The sequence below is a fragment of the Schistocerca cancellata genome, chromosome 10 (genome assembly GCF_023864275.1).
Source record: "Schistocerca cancellata isolate TAMUIC-IGC-003103 chromosome 10, iqSchCanc2.1, whole genome shotgun sequence".
Classification (NCBI taxonomy): Eukaryota; Metazoa; Arthropoda; class Insecta; order Orthoptera; family Acrididae; genus Schistocerca; species Schistocerca cancellata.
In genome coordinates, this window is record NC_064635.1 from 120,849,227 (window position 1) to 120,866,743 (window position 17,517).

Consider the following 17,517-nt stretch of genomic DNA (forward strand, 5'->3'; position numbering starts at 1 on the left):
TTGGAATAGCCAAGCTTGCATTTTATAGCTTTCCACTGTTCCTGACACTCCACACTCTAAAAAAAAAAAAAAAAAAAAAAAAAAAAAAAAAAAAAAGAGCTTTATTTGGTTGCAGCAGTTCATGACTTGGCTTGGTATGACCCTTCGGTGAAATCCTACTAAATCTGGGGAATATTTTAGCTGCATCTTATTCTTAGACGGTGGACATTTTCTAATTCCCTCTATCTTTTTGGTCTAGGATTAATAGCTTGTTAGCTTATTATACGTGCCAGAAAGTTTATTTCACTCCATCCAAAATGTGTTTTTGAAAACTTGATAGTTATTCCCTGTCCATTTGATATTCTCAACAATTTTTCCAGTAATGTTATATGGTCTTCCAAGCTCTTTCCTCAACAAAAATGAGTATCTTCTCTAATAACTTGTTCTCTAATACCAAATCAAGCACACAAATAAATTTAGCCACTGGTACATTAAGGATCAATGGTAAAACTTAATAAACTGTTAACACCTTCCATCAAACATATGCAAACGGCACTTGCCAGTAGTCCTCTGTGAGCTGTACAGTTCTTAAATACTTGGCATTGTGAAACCTAACCAAAATTTCCATCAAACCTCTATAGGATTTTCCAACTAACCACCCGATTTATCTCTTTCCTTACTGCTCACATACGTCTCAAGCAATGACATAGGAAATCTTCAAAAATTGTTGTTGTTGTTGTTGTGGTCTTCAGTCCTGAGACTGGTTTGATGCAGCTCTCCATGCTACTCTATCCTGTGCAAGCTTCTTCATCTCCCAGTATCTACTGCAACCTACATCCTTCTGAATCTGCTTAGTGTATTCATCTCTTGGTCTCCCTCTACGATTTTTACCCTCCACACTGCCCTCCAATGCTAAATTTGTGATCCCTTGATGCCTCAAAACATGTCCTACCAACCGATCCCTTCTTCTAGTCAAGTTGTGCCACAAACTTCTCTTCTCCCCAATCCTATTCAATACCTCCTCATTAGTTACGTGATCTACCCACCTTATCTTCAGCATTCTTCTGTAGCACCACATTTCGACAAAAATTGTTGTCTGGCTTTATCTTAAGTCAAGATACATATCCTTCACATACCCCTGGTTTATCACTGAAAGATTTCTCGTTTCATTTCAGCACCTTTACCAGCTGATCTCTTTCCAATTAACATATCCTGATGGCCTATTACATTTCTCTTTGACCTAACTTTCCAATCTGATACTTCTATCGATTCTAATTACTCTTTGTGTGTTTTCCTCACCCATCTATCTAACTTTACCTTCCTACTTTTCAACTTCCCATCAGAATCAGATTCTAATTGTCTCTTATTACGCATAACACAGACCTGATGATCACAATAATGTATTTGTGCGTTATGCTCTCATGGTAAGCCCAATAATACACCATAGCTTACTATTCAGTCTATAACTAACAATATAGATAAGTTAATGTCGTCCATACCTAATCAGCACTGTCTGTTGTATCATTATCCCAGAAATTTGAAACATCTCCTGCCTTTTTACCATCAGTGTCAGTTAAATCTACCATCTGCATATTAGTCAGTGGGAAAGCTAGGTATCTAAAATTCCTTCTATTCTTCTCCCATATTTCTTTTGACAATAAGCTCACTTGGCTTCCAGTGTCCAAATGAAACTCCACCATCTGATTCTCAATACACCCTTATACCAATATGTTCATCTCCTTTCCTTCTGCTTCCATAAGTAATCTCTCATCAAAAGCTTGATGAACTTCACGTTTGAGGAAAGCATTTTTAAAACCGTTATAAATATGCAATTCACTAGGCATAAGATGGTTTTTACATTCTCTATGACCTTTTTCATCATGACATTATCACTTTATAATGATACAGTCTCCCCAAAATTCATATGAAATGTCTGATACCAAGCCTGCTCCAAAATTCATATGAAATGTCAGCTACCACCTTTTTTTATATGCATCTGGATAATTATCGGATGATTTAGTGCTTCCTAGGGACTTGTATGTGTGTCTATATGTATATCATTCTGTCCAATTTACTAATAATACTTTATATTCATTGTGAAAACAAATAGAAGGTTCTGAAAAATCGTATATTGTCATCATTATCAAGAAATTGTTGTCATTAACAAAATTACGTACAAATGCTAAATTAAATGATTAATCAACAAATTGAAGGAATAAATAAAAAGCAACAGATAAAAAAATACTGTGGAAGTGTTGGCATAGGTGGCCGGCGCCTCTAATTACCATAATTACAATTGAGTAACGATTTAATACAAAGAACCTCATTATCTTGAGAAACAGTTTTAAAGTTATTAGCAAGCGATGCATTTTTGTTTGTAATTTATTTTTATGTCTTCCTCTGCAATTAATAGTCCTTGTAATTACACTTCGAATTAACTCTCCAATTGTTTGCATCTCACAGTTTTGCAATTTTAGAATTTGAGGCTTGATTTGTAACTTTCTCGTATGCAGTTGGATAAAGCACAAGATTTGTAATACCATTACATGTTAGTAACCAAATACAAACTGTAATTAATTACATAACTAATTACAATAATGTCTCTTGTATTGTTTTAAAGTTCAGAATGATTTTCTTATGGAAAACTAAAGATATTACTAGAGAAGATTGTTATTTAAATATTGTATTTTATACCTTATTCAGCTGTAACATCAGTTCCTTTACATTTTGTAAATTTTAATTGAAATGTTCAAATTATACAAAATTAATAATGGAATATTTTGTGAGCAATTGTTAAAATTCTATAGAAGGGAAAGCAGCAAGGCTGTGAGAGGGTCAGTTAGTTGTTGTTGAGTCTGCTAAAGAGTCTGTTTGGAAGTGAAAGAGATCTGTGAAGTGTTTACATGATGTGTATGCAGTTCAGATGTCAATTAATATGAATAAAATTTTGTAAAGTATGAAAATTTCACATTCATTCATCAATGGACCAGGCAGAAGATACTTAAGTAACATTCAACATGAATCGTTACAATTTACAGTTTACTTGACTACCACATTTCTGATTATTATAATTTGTATTACTACTATTACCATTAGGATAGTTACCATTATGATTATTGTTGCTGTGATTGTTATTACTATTAACATTACTACTGTAATTATCATATGACGAGTCATTCCATCCTCTTCTATTTCTCTATTTCGAGTGCCTCAGATTTCGATACCCATTGTGGGTAATTTGTTCCTCCTTTACCCCTTACTTTTTCCTTTACTAAAGCTGTTTTCATTTCCATTTACTTCTGCCCAGTTAGATATACTAGTTAGTTTCTGCTTTATCTTTATTTAAATAAGCCAACTGGTCTGGCAGTTCTAACAGAGGTTGAGCTTGAGTCCACCCGTCACCCACCAAACATTCTCACACTTTATCCAGCAAATGTGTGATTGACACTTCAATTACATGTAACTCCTTTATGGGCTCATCCAAGTACAAAGCTTAGTTCAAATGGTACCCAACAAAATTCCTGAAACCACCCCAGTTAACGTATTATCTCTGGGCCCCAAATAATTCTAATCTCAGTTTTCTTTGTGAACTGTCAGACCAGCATTTGGCCTTAAATGCTCTAGAGAAATCTTGGACAATGGTAAACTGGTTCGAAACTTACAGTGCCCACTGTAAACCATCTTCCTCCAAATGACTTACAATGTACCTCATACTCTTATAGCTACCTGAGAAGGAAAGTACAGCTCCTTGAACAGACTTTAGAAAACCTATTGGGTGCAAAGAGAACTACTGGGTGTAAACCGTGGAAAATAACTTCAGTTCCTCCACAATATCCCATCAGCCATTCTTGAATGTAGCAGTCTGATGTCGGCTGGTTTGATTAGTGGGCCTGTCCACCACTCTCAGGATAACAACTACTTACCTTACTGGAAGGAGATGAAGTTATGTAACTTCCATTATTTACTCCAGGTTTGCTTGTAGAGACACATCTGTTACCTTAAAAAGTGATGACATTTAGACTTTGAATTGAGTTTATCAACTTCTCAAGAACCAACTTTTGGATCTTGTCTATTTGAGAGCCCATAATATTTCCTAGTTCATTAATTTGGGTCTGAACCCTTTGACTACCTCTTACCTCTTGAGCAGAGATGTCCTTAAACAATTAGCTGACCAACATTTCCTGTGACTTTTTGGCTTTTTCTATTTCACCAGATAGTGACGCCAGTTTACCCGGTTTTACTTCAACAGCAGACATTCTACTGTTTACATCTTCATGTTTACTATGAAAATCAGAATGTAACATCTCTATATCCCTTTTATCCTCTTCTAGACTTTCCTTTAACTCCCCCTATCCTTTCTTTAGTCTTCCAATAAGCTGTTCCAAGTAAGCCTTCACACTCTGATCTATTTATAAAAACTGTCCCACAATCAAACGTGAAAATGCATATTATAATTCTCCTCCAATTTAGCCTCCCTTTACTAAGAACTCACTTAAAACTAATACTACTAGTAGTTAACATCTATTAAAATAATATTCATCACAACTTAATGTGTGACGTAAATTCCTACTCTGCAAGATAATCACACAAGAAAAACAACCCATATTGTAAAACATTCTGATACTTAAATTTACATGAAATCCTTGTTCCTAGTCACTCTCTGGTGTAGGCTGGAGAGAGGCATGCTTGATCTCCTGCTGTGACGTCAGCTAATAAAGTGATGTGCCGCCACTCTCTTTCATAAACCTTCACTCTCTTGATATACCTTGAACTAAAGGTAAATGTGCATACTGCTCAACAATATTTTATTCTCCATCCAGTAGAGTACTTATTACAGATTTTGTTCAAATGAAGCTGTTCAGTTATTGAGTACTTGCTTACAATGCCAGTAAGTAATGACTGTGTTGGAAGGATGTTGATACGGTACATCACTGCTTACAAGCACCGGTGTTCCACCAAATATTACTACTAAATTGGCTTACTGAAAAAAAAAACAAATTGCTACCTTCACACTCACCCCCAATTACCATGATTAATAAACTCTATGTGTCTTCAGGAACTGGCCTCTACCGTCTGTTCTTTCCACAGAGGTTACCATGAAATGGGCACTTGCCCCAGACATCTCTGAAGTGGATATAATACTATCAGTGGTTCATGTTAATTGTTCCTTTGGTTCAGAGTTGCATCTTGTGACACAGCATGCTAACTATGCTATTCCTATTTATCTAGGGTCTCTCCAACAAATTTAGCACGTGAGTTGTACCACAAACTCTAGGCTACCACACAGAGCAACCCACTACATCCAGAAACTTTCTCGTCCCTATTAGAGCATTCTGTATGGGCTACTAGTTTCAAAAACTATACAAAGGCAGAATGTATGCTGGCTCCAAATACGAACCATTCCAACCTCATTCAAATACCTTATATTCGTGATAATACAGCTTCATATTTGAAAATCCCATTTGGATCGAAATCAACACTGCTCGTCCTAGCACACCAGCAGAAATGCACAAGCTTTGAAATTACACGCTTTAAATGAAATAAACTGCCAGGGATGCCCTACAGAAACTGAGTAAAACCTGATGGAAATGTCTACAGTCAATAACAGAATCACTATTTCCAGTGATGATTCAATCTGGACGTTGAAATGACCACAGTAGTACTACTCCAATGCAACTATACTCAGAGACACGTGTACAAAAGACTATACGTACTAGTCTCTGACCAAATTGGAACTGCCACGACAATCATGTTAAACCATGGTCTAACTATGAACTTAAATAAATGAATATTGATAGCCCACTTCTAAGAACACTTTAATTCTTGATTTCTGCCATCGCATTGCGGAATAGCGGCCAGAGGCTGCTTGTATTTCACGTTTGCCACCCAGAATCCTGTTCTGAGGGAATCACTGGTTCCACAACAAACGAGAGCATCTTGCCTCCGCAAAATATCTCTCTCTCGAATCCCCCCCCCCCCCCCCCCCCTCCTCCTCCAACCCCCATCCTTTGGGCATGTTAGTAAGAGATTTTCTTCTGATGTCGTAGGGCAGGCAAAGTGCTTTATTCCTATTACAGAAGCCATTAGGGTAATTCTTCAGTCTTCTGATGGCAGTAAAGATAAATTAAAATCAATTCCTGAACAATTGTGATGCAGCGTTCGAATTTGTGAGTTTTAGCAAGGCTCTTCGAGTTATTACTTCTGTGAAAGGAACAGTTGAATGTCTCAAACAGTGTAATACCATATTTCAATACCCGACTTAAAAATTGTATTGATGAACCATCTGTGGATTAAAGAACTGATCATAGAAAGATGTGTTCTCAGGAATCCATCATGGTTCAGTTGTAGGGCTATTGATTTTCTCGCTGCATTTAGTATCACTGCTGCTGTGTTGTCAGATATGATGGTACCCTTCACTCAGTGTCACAATGTGTACAAGTACTGCATCTTCAAATAGACACTAAGAAGTTACAGGGCGTCCTCAATCATGAAATGATGACCACCAAAAATGTTCATGAAACATTTCCTCCTATACGCTTTGATGGTATGCACTTACCCTATCCAGAAACAATAAATGGCTTCAACATAATCTTGGACTAGCTTATAAGCTGGAATGAACTAACTGCCACAGAATGCCTTTTGGAAATTGGCCTTGTCAATTAAAATTCAAAAATTCAGGAAAATATATGCACTTATAATAAAACAGGACCTAGTTCCATCTTAAGGTCTGCTGAATCTTCCTTCTGAGGTATAGTAGTTAAGATAACCCATGTATGTAAGATGTCTGTGTAACAATCTGTTATGTAATGAGGTTACTCTTCTTGTACTGGATATGACTGGATAGTCCATATAACTAAGATATGCTGCATGTTATCCAATGGTCTCATAATCACTGCTGTCCTCAGTATCTCTTCTTGCACATCAAAAGTCGGCCACCATTCCACAACTGTAACACAAGGTGTGAGATTCCCTGAAAGATCACAAGTGAAATTATAAGCATTGGTGACACAAACTGCAGAGAAAGTGTAGTCTGCAGTTGCAGATTTCTCTGCACTTAAGTGCATGTTTGACGTATCTTTAGGAGAGGATATACCATCTCACTGATGGTATATTAATGCATATTTCTGGTGTGTAAATTAATGCACTTTATTGTTATTTTGACTACATATTTGCTTAACATTCCAGTCACATTAACTGTACAGTAAATTAACCAGAGAGTCCACATGTAGAGTATTTTTGGATGCAGCTGCAATGCAAAGTGACAAACTTGTACAGCCTTAAGACTGACTATCACGCACAAATAGGCAACTGCGCTGTGGTCAGAGTAAAGTGTCAGTGCACGTTTTTGCTGTAAAATCATGGCCCCACTGTTCTTCCATGCATAAAAGACATAAACTGCCCTTCGCGGAATGCGACTTGCTTTTTTTTCCGGAAAGCCAGGTCACGTGCGGTCTGTGAGTTTGCAACATAAAAATAACTCTACCCACATTCTCTCATGTAAGCGCAGAGTGTCTTCTCATTCAATGATTAAATTCAGGATGTGCCTTCACCCTGCCCAAGTGCTGTGCAATGACAGTCGGACAAACTGTTGGTGAACTTAGTCATTGCCAAATGCAGTGTGCGACTTCAGTTAGATACTGGCACTTCCATTACATTGCTTAATCGTGCCTCTCTCGCCACAGTTGACAAAATCTTGCATGCAACTTACTGCAAATAATGGTCAGGACATTCCAGTGCTTGGTACATGTAGTTTGCCTGCCACATTCCAGTGTCACACCAGAACAGTGACATGTACAATTGTGCATTTGCAAGAATGTGAAAATATTTTTGGATTAGATTCTTTTGGTTATTGTATTTAGGATGATGTAGTTTCTGTTTCTGCTTTCAACCTGAAGGACAGTGTTACTCATTTAATTCAGGAGTTTCCTGATTTATTTTCTGGATGACTTGACTGAGCAAATAATTTTATGGCACACGTTACAATGAAGGACAATGTGCAACCTATGTTTTATTGGTCACATCCTGTTCCTCATGCACTTAGAGACAAATCTGCAAGTGAACTTAAAGAATGGAAAGACAATGGTGTTATTGCTCCTATCCAGGCTAGTCAATGGACTTCTCCCTTAATAATCTTACCAAAGCCTTCAGGAAGACTTCGTCTTTGTGTTGACTCGAAATCCACTGTGAATCCACAAACAATGATTGATACTTATCCATTGCCTCACCCTGAAGAATTAATGGAGATTTGTGTAGGCTGTTGCTTTTCAGACTGACTTATGTGATATGTGTTTGCAAATTCTACTAGATGAGGACTCTCAGAAAGTGTTTGTGGTCCATATACATTTAGGGTTGTTCAAATGTGCGATGCTTCTGTGCCTGCCATATTACAGCGTTACGTAGAACTTAGTGCAAAAGTTCCATTCTGTTCAAATTACTTGGACAATATTGTGGTGTCAGCCACACACCTGAGGAACATATCAGTGACCATTGTATGCTTATTCAAGTACTTTCAGCTGCAGGTTTGAGGTGTCACCTGGATAATGTGCCTTTTTTCAGACTGAAATTCAGCACTTAGGTCATATCCTTAATAGACAAGATGTTGATCTCCTTCAATCACATTTGCTGGCCATCCAGAACCTACCTGCCCCATGGAATGTGACAGAATTGTAGTCATTTCTCAGGAAGTTGACATATTATATCTGGTTTACACCCAATGGAGCCCAGATCACTGCTCTGTTGCATTGTTTGCACTGGAAGAATGTGCCTTTTGTTAGGACCAAAGACTGTCAGGATGCATTCCAGAATCTTAAAAATGTCATGTTGAGTGACAGATGCCTTGTTCATTTTGATCCTGCTAAGCCTGTGGTTTTGACAGTGGACACTTCTTCGTACAGTATCGGAGCTGTGCTCTCGCACAGATTCGGTTCACAGGACAAGCCGATTGTTTCTGCTTCCAAGATATTGACTTTATCTGTTTGGTCAGAAGTTTTACCAAGTGACAGACCATAAGCCACTTCAATCTTTGTTTCATCTGTCAAGATCGGTTCCGCCATGCTCGACTCAAGCTGCAACATTGGGCTTCATTATTGTCAAAGTATCTGTATGACTTATTTTCCTGGCCCATGTTGAAGAGTGCAAATGCTGACGCCATTTCTCACCTCCTGTTAGTCCTGATTCTGAATTCAATGCTACTGTCACATCTTGTTGTCAGATCGATGTGCAGGACACTGAACTTCTACAGACTTTTCCTCTCCACTACAGAAAAATTGTTCAGGCCACAGAAGCAGACCCTGACTTGAATCTTTTGTTGCACTACTTCCATATTGCTTGGCCTCATTCAATAAAGAACATTCAAAATTCGTTTGTGGGCAAATATTTTACTCGCCGGCATAGCATCTCTGTCCAGCATGGCGTGATTTTATTGCAAAAAGAACTAGACAATTGCGTGTGCTTATTCCTAAAATGTTGCAAAAAGATGTATTGCAATAACTCCACCAAGAACACTGGGAAATTGTACGCACAAAACAGATAGCACGTTGGCACTGTACTTGACCAGTTGTGGATGCCCACATTGAGCTGATGATATCTCAGTATCGCCCTTTTGCTGAGAATCTGTGGGACCTATCGCTTGGCCAAAGTATCAATCACCGTGGCAATGAGCACTTATTGACTTTGCTAGTCCTTTTGGTACACTCGTTGGCTTACTGTTATGGACTCTTTTAGCAAATATCTGTTTGCAGTGACCATGAACTCGACTATGTCATATAGTACTATTCAGGCTTTGTCATCTATTTTTTGTTTTGCCTGAACAGGTGGTTACAGACAACAGACCACAGCTTATGGCTCAAGACTTTGAACAGTTTTGTACAGCCAATGGCATCACTCGCCTTACCAATGCTGTGTTTCATTCCCCAATTGAATGAAGAACCTGAATGATTGGTGCAAACGTTCAGGAAACAGGTGAACAAACTACATGCCTCCCACTGCTGCTCTTCCTTGCAACATACCATTCCCAGCCCTGCGACGGTCCATCGCCGGCGGAGCTTCTACATGGCCAGCGTCCCTGCACACTGCTCCAGTTGCTGCACCCACTGTAGCACACAACACCTCCCATGCTCCACAAGTATTACTTTGACCATAATGAATCTATTCTTTTCAGAGTTTTTGGTTGCACCACGCACTGGGAGAGAACAAGGTCCTGCTGAGTTACTGCACAGCCATTAGGATCAGATTCGTGCTTGCCGTTTGTGAGGTTCTTCCGCAGACTTTCTGTCCCCAGATTTGCATCCTAATGGGATCTGACGACCGGCCTAGCCACACCTGAGTGCCTCTCCGGCACTGCCTGTGGAACCCATGAAGATGGATGCATTACATTCACTGCTGCACCAACTCAACTTCTTGGATCTCATTCCGGTGTCTGCCACGATTCCAGAACTGTCATTGTCATCATCACCCTCACCATTGTTGTTGCCACCCTCTCGGTTTTTTGCTGGGCTGGCTTAGGAAGAGTGTGGGAGCCCTTTCGGGAGCTTTCGAACTGACGTCCCCCTCACAGTGCAGGACGCATATCAGAACGCGGTCGTCGGCTCAGTGTCAGTGCCAGATGTGGCTTCTGGCTCCACATGTCACCCTGCTTCATGCCTTCCTCACGTTATTGTAAGATGTCTCCCTTCTCGACAACGGTGTGGCATATTGGGGGGGGAGGAATGTGCAGTCCTAAAGCACCGAATGCAAACTGACCAGCGCAGCACTGAGAAACGGCATCAAGAAACCGTTAACCTGCTTGCCAATGGATTGAGCGGGTAGTGCCACACCTTCAAGAAAACAGAATTCAGCACCCCCTGTCAATGCTGATTCAACCAGCCACTTATTGCTGGATGGCCCCAATTCGATCACAGACTTTGAAAGCACCAGTACTGAGTAATAGGAAGACGTTACTTAGCCCGCATTCTGCGAGTAGTAATAGAGAATAACGTACTTGTATGTAGTAGGCACAGGAACCACATGATTCACGAGAAGTTGTTTGTTTTCTTTTTAGAAATAAAGTTTTCTATTAATCAGAAAGTGTTTTGTAAAGATGATTTTGGATTCCTGCCATTGGCCATTGCAACTTCTCTCCTTCCTTGTTTGTGCCAGTGCTGGCTCCCACAGCAGCGGACACGCCATCATTATTTACAATAATTGCCACAGGAGATTAAGCACTGCTTTGTACTTCTTGCAGCAGAAGACTGTTGACCCAGTGGAGAGGTGAGTTCCCCACTGTGCATGAAGAACAGCTATCAGCTCTTGCCCAATCTTTGCATCAATCATGCAACAAAGTTCTTTATATTAAATAATTGGTCCAATGGCCTTGCCACAGTGGTAACAATTATTCCCGTCAGATCACTGAAGTTAAATGCTGTCGGGCTTGGCTAGCACTTGGATGGGTAACTGTTCACGTCTTCCAAGTGCTTTTGGCAAGCGAGGTGCACACAGCCCCTATGAGGCCAATTGAAGAGCTACTCGACTGAGAAGTAGTGGCACCAGTAATGAAAACTGACAATGGCTGGGAGAGCAGTATGCTGACCACATGCCCCTCAATATCTGCATTTGGTGATGCCTAAGGGCTGAGGATGACACAGCAACCAGGCTGTACCATTGAGCCTAGGCCTGTTTGGACGGTGTTTACTTTTATATTAAATAATTATTACAATAAAAATCTCTAACATTCAATTGTAACATAATATATAGCATACTTCAACATATATTGAGGAAGTGGAAAAATCCTCACTGGTACAGTCCAATTGGTAGGGGTTGGTATTACTGACAATGAATTTAACGAGTCTCAGTTGTAACATACTAACAAGAATTATTGATCAAAGAGTAGGATAGTTGCTAGAAGTCACCTTGATTTACATAACTTAGGGTCCAAAAAAATTAAGGAACATGTGACACAATAAACCCGCTATGACCTACACTATGTGATCAAAAGTATCCGGACACCTGGCTGAAAATGATTTAAAAGTTCGTGGTGCCCTCCATCGGTAATGCTGCAATTCAGTATGGTGTTGGCCCACCCTTAGCCTTGATGACAGCTTCCACTCTCACAGGCATATGTTCACTCAGTTGCTGGAAGGTTTCTTGGGGAATGACAGTCCATTCTTCATGGAGTGCTGCACTGAGGAGAGGTACTGATATCAGTTGGTGAGGCACGGAACAAAGTCGGCGTTCCAAAACATCCCAAAGGTGTTCTGCAGGTCAGGACTCTGTGCAGGCCAGTCCATTACAGGGATGTTATTGTCAAGTAACCACTCCGCCACAGGCTGTGCATTATGAACAGGTGCTCAATTGTGTTGAAAGATGCAATCGCCATCCCTGAATTACTCTTTCATCCCTAAATTACTCTTCAACAGTGGGAAGTAAGAAGGTGCTTAAAATATTAATGTAGGCTTGTGCTGTGATTGTGCCATGCAAAACAATGGGTGCAAGCCCCCTCCATGAAAAACATGACCACACCATAACACCACTGCTCCAAATTTTATTGTTGGCACTACGCACACTGGCAGATGATGTTCACTGGGTATTCGCCATACCCACACCCTGCCATCGGATCGCCACATTGTGTACGATGATTCGATACTGCATGCATCTATTTTCCACTGTTTAATCGTCCAATGTTTATGCTCATTACAACAAGCGAGGTGTCGTTTCGATTTACCGGCGTGATGTGTGGCTCGTGCTGCATGTAGTTCAACCATGCCTAGACGGTCAATACCGCGGTTCGATTGAGTCCGCACTGTTATTCTGTGCCAGGAAGGGCTCTCAAGCAGGGAAGTGTCCAGGCGTCTTGGAGTGAACCAAAGCGATGTTGTTCAGACATGGAGGAGATACAGAGACAGGAACTATCCATGACATGCTTTGTTCAGGCTGCCCAAGGGCTACTACTGCAGTGGATAACCACTACCTATGTATTATGGCTCGGAGGAACCCTGACAGCAATGCCACAATGTTGAATAATGCCACAGGACGTCATGTTATGACTCAAACTGTGCGTAATAGCCTGCATGATGCGCAACTTTGCTCCTGATGTCCATCTTTGCAACCACGACACCATGCAGCCGAATGGACTGCTCAGGATTGGCATCACGTTCTCTGCACCAATGAAGTGTCGCATATGCCTTCAACCAGACAACTGTCGGAGATGTGTTTGGAGGCAAACTGGTCAGGCTGAACCATTTAGACACACTGACCAGCGAGTGCAGCAAGGTGGAGGTTCCCTGCTGTTTTGGGGTGGGATTATGTTGGGCCGACGTATGCTGCTGGTGGTCACGGAAGGCACCGTAAGGGCTGTACGATACGCGAATGACATCCTCCGACTGCTAGTGCAACCATATCGGCAGCATATTGGAGAGGCATTCGTTTTCATGGACAACAATTCGCACCCCCATCGTGCACATCTTGTGAATGACTTCCTTCAGGATAACGACATCGTTCGATAAGAGTGGCCAGCAAATTCTCCAGACATGAACCCGATCGAACATGTCTGGGATGGACTGAAAAAGGCTGTTTACAGATGAGGTGATCCACCAACCCCTCGTGGGATCAACACCGAATTGCTGTTGGGGTGTGGGACAATGTGGACCGACAGTGCCTAGATGAACTTGTGTATAGTACACCATGATGAATACAAGCATGCATCAACGCAGGGTGACGTGCTACTGGGTATTAGAGGTACCAGTGTGTACAGAAATTGGGGCCACCACCTCTGAAGATCTCACTGTATGGTGGTACAACACGCAATGTGTGGTTTTCATGAGCAATAAAAAGGGCAGAAACGATGTTTATCTTGATCTCTATTCCAGTTTTCTGTACAGGTTCCAGAACTCACGGAACTGAGGTGATGCAAAAGTTTTTCTGATGTGTGTATAAAGTCCATAAGGTTTTTTCTCATTTTCCTAAATAATTATACTTGGACGGTTCAGCATTTGCCACTTCTAGTCTTCAGTTATGGTCCACAATCAACTAACAAACTACATGACAACAAACAACCTACAAGACAAATATTAACCAGGTTTCCGTGAACATCACAGCACAACAATTGTTTTAATAAGGGTTACAGATGGATACACAAGAAGTGACTATCATGTAATGGTTCGCCCATACCAGATGTCCCACTATCAATGTGTCATGTCCGCCACCATAAAATCACAATGGAGGCAGGTAGTATCTGGTGTCCACAAGGATTTGATAACAGGTTGGTTGGTTGATTGATTTATTTGGGGGAAGGAGCCAAACAGCGAGGTTATCAGTCTCATCGTATTAGGGAAGGATTGGGGAAGGAAGTCGGCCATGTCCTTTCAAAGGAACCATCCCGGCATTTGCCTGAACTGATTTAGGGAAATCATGGACAACCTATATCAGGATGGCCGGATGCGGGTTTGAACCGTCATCCTCCCGAATATGAGTCCAGTGTGCTAACCACTGCGCCACCTCGTTCAATGGTAATAGGTCCTATACTCTTTTCATTGTATATCAATGATGCGTCATCAGCCTTGACCTGTTGCAAACATTACATGTATGTATGCTTATGACCTCCAATTGTATTGGAGTGCAAAACCAATAAACTTGTTTACACTGTCAAAATGGGTGCAGGATGTGAGATTAAAACTTAACCCATCCAAAACCCAGTGGTACTGGTTGGTCATTTCAGGCTCGATAGCCTGGTATATCAGGAGTCACTACAACCTCTAACCCTAAATGGGACAAATGTCAAATTCTCTCCTCCAGCAAAGAGCTTAGGAGTAATAAAAGATGAAAATCTACACTGAAGAACCAAAGAAACTGGTACACCTGCCTAATATCTTGCAGGGCCCCCGCAGCCATGCAGAAGTGCCACAACACGATGTGGCATGGACTCGACTAAGGTCTGAAGTAGTGCTGGAGGAACTTGACACCATGAATCCTGCAGGGCTGTTCATAAGCTGTAAGAGTACGAAGGGGTGGAGATCTCTTCTGAACAGCACATTGCAAGGAACCCCAGATATGCTCAATGATGTTCATGTCTGGAGAATTTGGTGGCCAGAAGAAGTGTTCCTGGAGCCACTCTGTAGCAGCTCTGGATGTGTGGGGTGTTGCATTGTCCTGCTGGAGTTGCCAAGTTCATCAGAATGCACAATAGACACGAATGGATGCAGGTGACTGAACAGGATGCATACATACATGTCACCTATCAGAGTCATATCTAGACGTATCAGGGGTCTCATGTCACTCCAACTGCACACACCCCACACCATTCCAGAACCTCCAGCAGCTTGAACAGTCTCCTGCGACATGTAGGGTCCATGGATTCACGTGGTTGTCTTCATACCCGTACACACCCATCTGCTCGATACAATTTGAAATAAAGACACGACCGACCAGTCAACATGTTTCCAGTCAAGAACAGCCCAATGTCAGTGTTGACGGGACCATGCGAGGCATAAAGATTTATGTTGTGCAGTCATCAAGGGTACGCGAGTGGGTCTTCAGCTCCAAAAGCCCATATCGATGATGTTTCATTGAATGGTTCGCACGCTGACACTTTTTGATGGCCCAGCACTGAAATCTGCACAATTTGCGGAAGGGTTGCACTTCTGTCACATTGAACAAGTCTCTTCAGTCATCTCTGGTCCCATTCTTGCAGGATCTTTTTCCAGCAACAGCGATGTCGAACATTTGATGTTTTGCCGGATTCCTGATATTCGCCGTGCACTCGTGAAATGGTCGTACAGGAAAATCCCCACTTCATCGCTACCTCAGAGATGCTGTGTCCCATCGCTCATGTGCTGACTATAGCACCATGTTCAGACTTACTTAAATCTTGATAACCTGCCATTCTGGCAGCAGAAACTGATCTAAAAACTGCGACAGACACTTGTTGCCTCATATAGGCATTACCGACCACAGTGCCATATTCTGGCTGTTTACATATCCCTGCATTTGAATATGCATGCATATACCAATTTCTTTGGCAGTTCAATGTAAATTGGACTGAGCACATAACTAATGCGCATGAAGGCCTCAGCATCTTTCCGTGCCCTACAAAAATATAAAAAGATTTTCCCTCTTTACCTGGAAAAGAAACTTGTACACTTATCCTTACAATTGTTGCTCACAGTGATGTTATCCTGCAAGGTCTTTCTCAGGAAATCTCTGGTAACTGGAAATGCATGTGTGTGTTATATCTGTAATGTTCGACTCTTTGATAATATTTCACCATCATATGCACAGCTATCCTGGCTGCGAGTATTTCTGGCTTCTCTACTGTCTTATCACACACATTTCTTCCCATATCTCTCCCTTGATCTTAATGTTCTTGTCTGAACATGGCAGAAACACCTATTCCCATGAGAGCAAAATCCTTTCTGTCCCATTCCATCATTCAGCCAGTTTCTTGAACTACTTGTCAGTAGCAGGAACCCAACTCTGGAATAACCTCCCACATTATATTAGAGAACTAGAAAACATCTCCAGCTTCAGAAGACAATTAAAAACATAGCTAATGAAGCAGTGATAAGGATTACCATTGTTCCTGTACGCAATTGTTGCCCTTGTACATCCTTCTTCCCAACCAGATCTCCCTCATTTCCCAGTATTCTTAGCTGGTGCAGTCTACTTAAATTTCCTTTCTCCAGAACTCGGTATATCAGAAAACATCTATTTTATACACCTATAAATAATTTTTTTTCATATTTGCCACTACCTTTATTGTTGTTATTGTCATTGTCATCATCAGTATTATTATTATTATTAGTGGCAATAGCAGAAGTACTGCCAGTATTAACTTCTTTAGTTCACAGTCAGTATTACTTCCTCACATTGGCACTATAGTCACGCAAATCACTTTAATACATTTATAACATTGAAATTGTTATTTCTTAGGTAACTACAACATAAAACAACTCCTTTATGTGTGAAATCATGGCCTGATGTAAGAAAGAGCCTGATGGCCCAATCAGATCAATATAAATCCATACATATTATAAAAATGTAGGTATGTAAGTGTGTGTGTGTGTGTGTGCTCCATATCTCTTCCTAAACCACAAGACCAATTTCAACCATAATCGGTACACATTCCCCTTACTGTTAGGCAACAATCGCTTTGGGGGTAAGAGTCACTTACTTATCATAGTTCAGGAGGTATGTCATCATAAACACTCAGATGCATGAAAAACTCCCACATCATGCATGACGTTTACATTTGTTACTTCTTTGCTACTAACTGCATTCACAACACCTTTCACTGATAGTATGCACGTATGCCACTGAATATACCTACACAAACATATCACTGAATGACACATGGTTCAAAAGGTACGATGTCATAAGCACTGAGAATTAAGAAAAAAATGCCACGTCATGCATAAAGTTTTAATACATTTATTCTTTACTACTGAGACATACTCACAGTTGACTTAACTAAAGGAAGTCCCTGACACCAGGCAGCACTTTTGACAAGAATGCAAATGGCTGTAAGCAGAACGATAGCTGTCTATACAGGGTGACTTTTTTTTTTCCCAC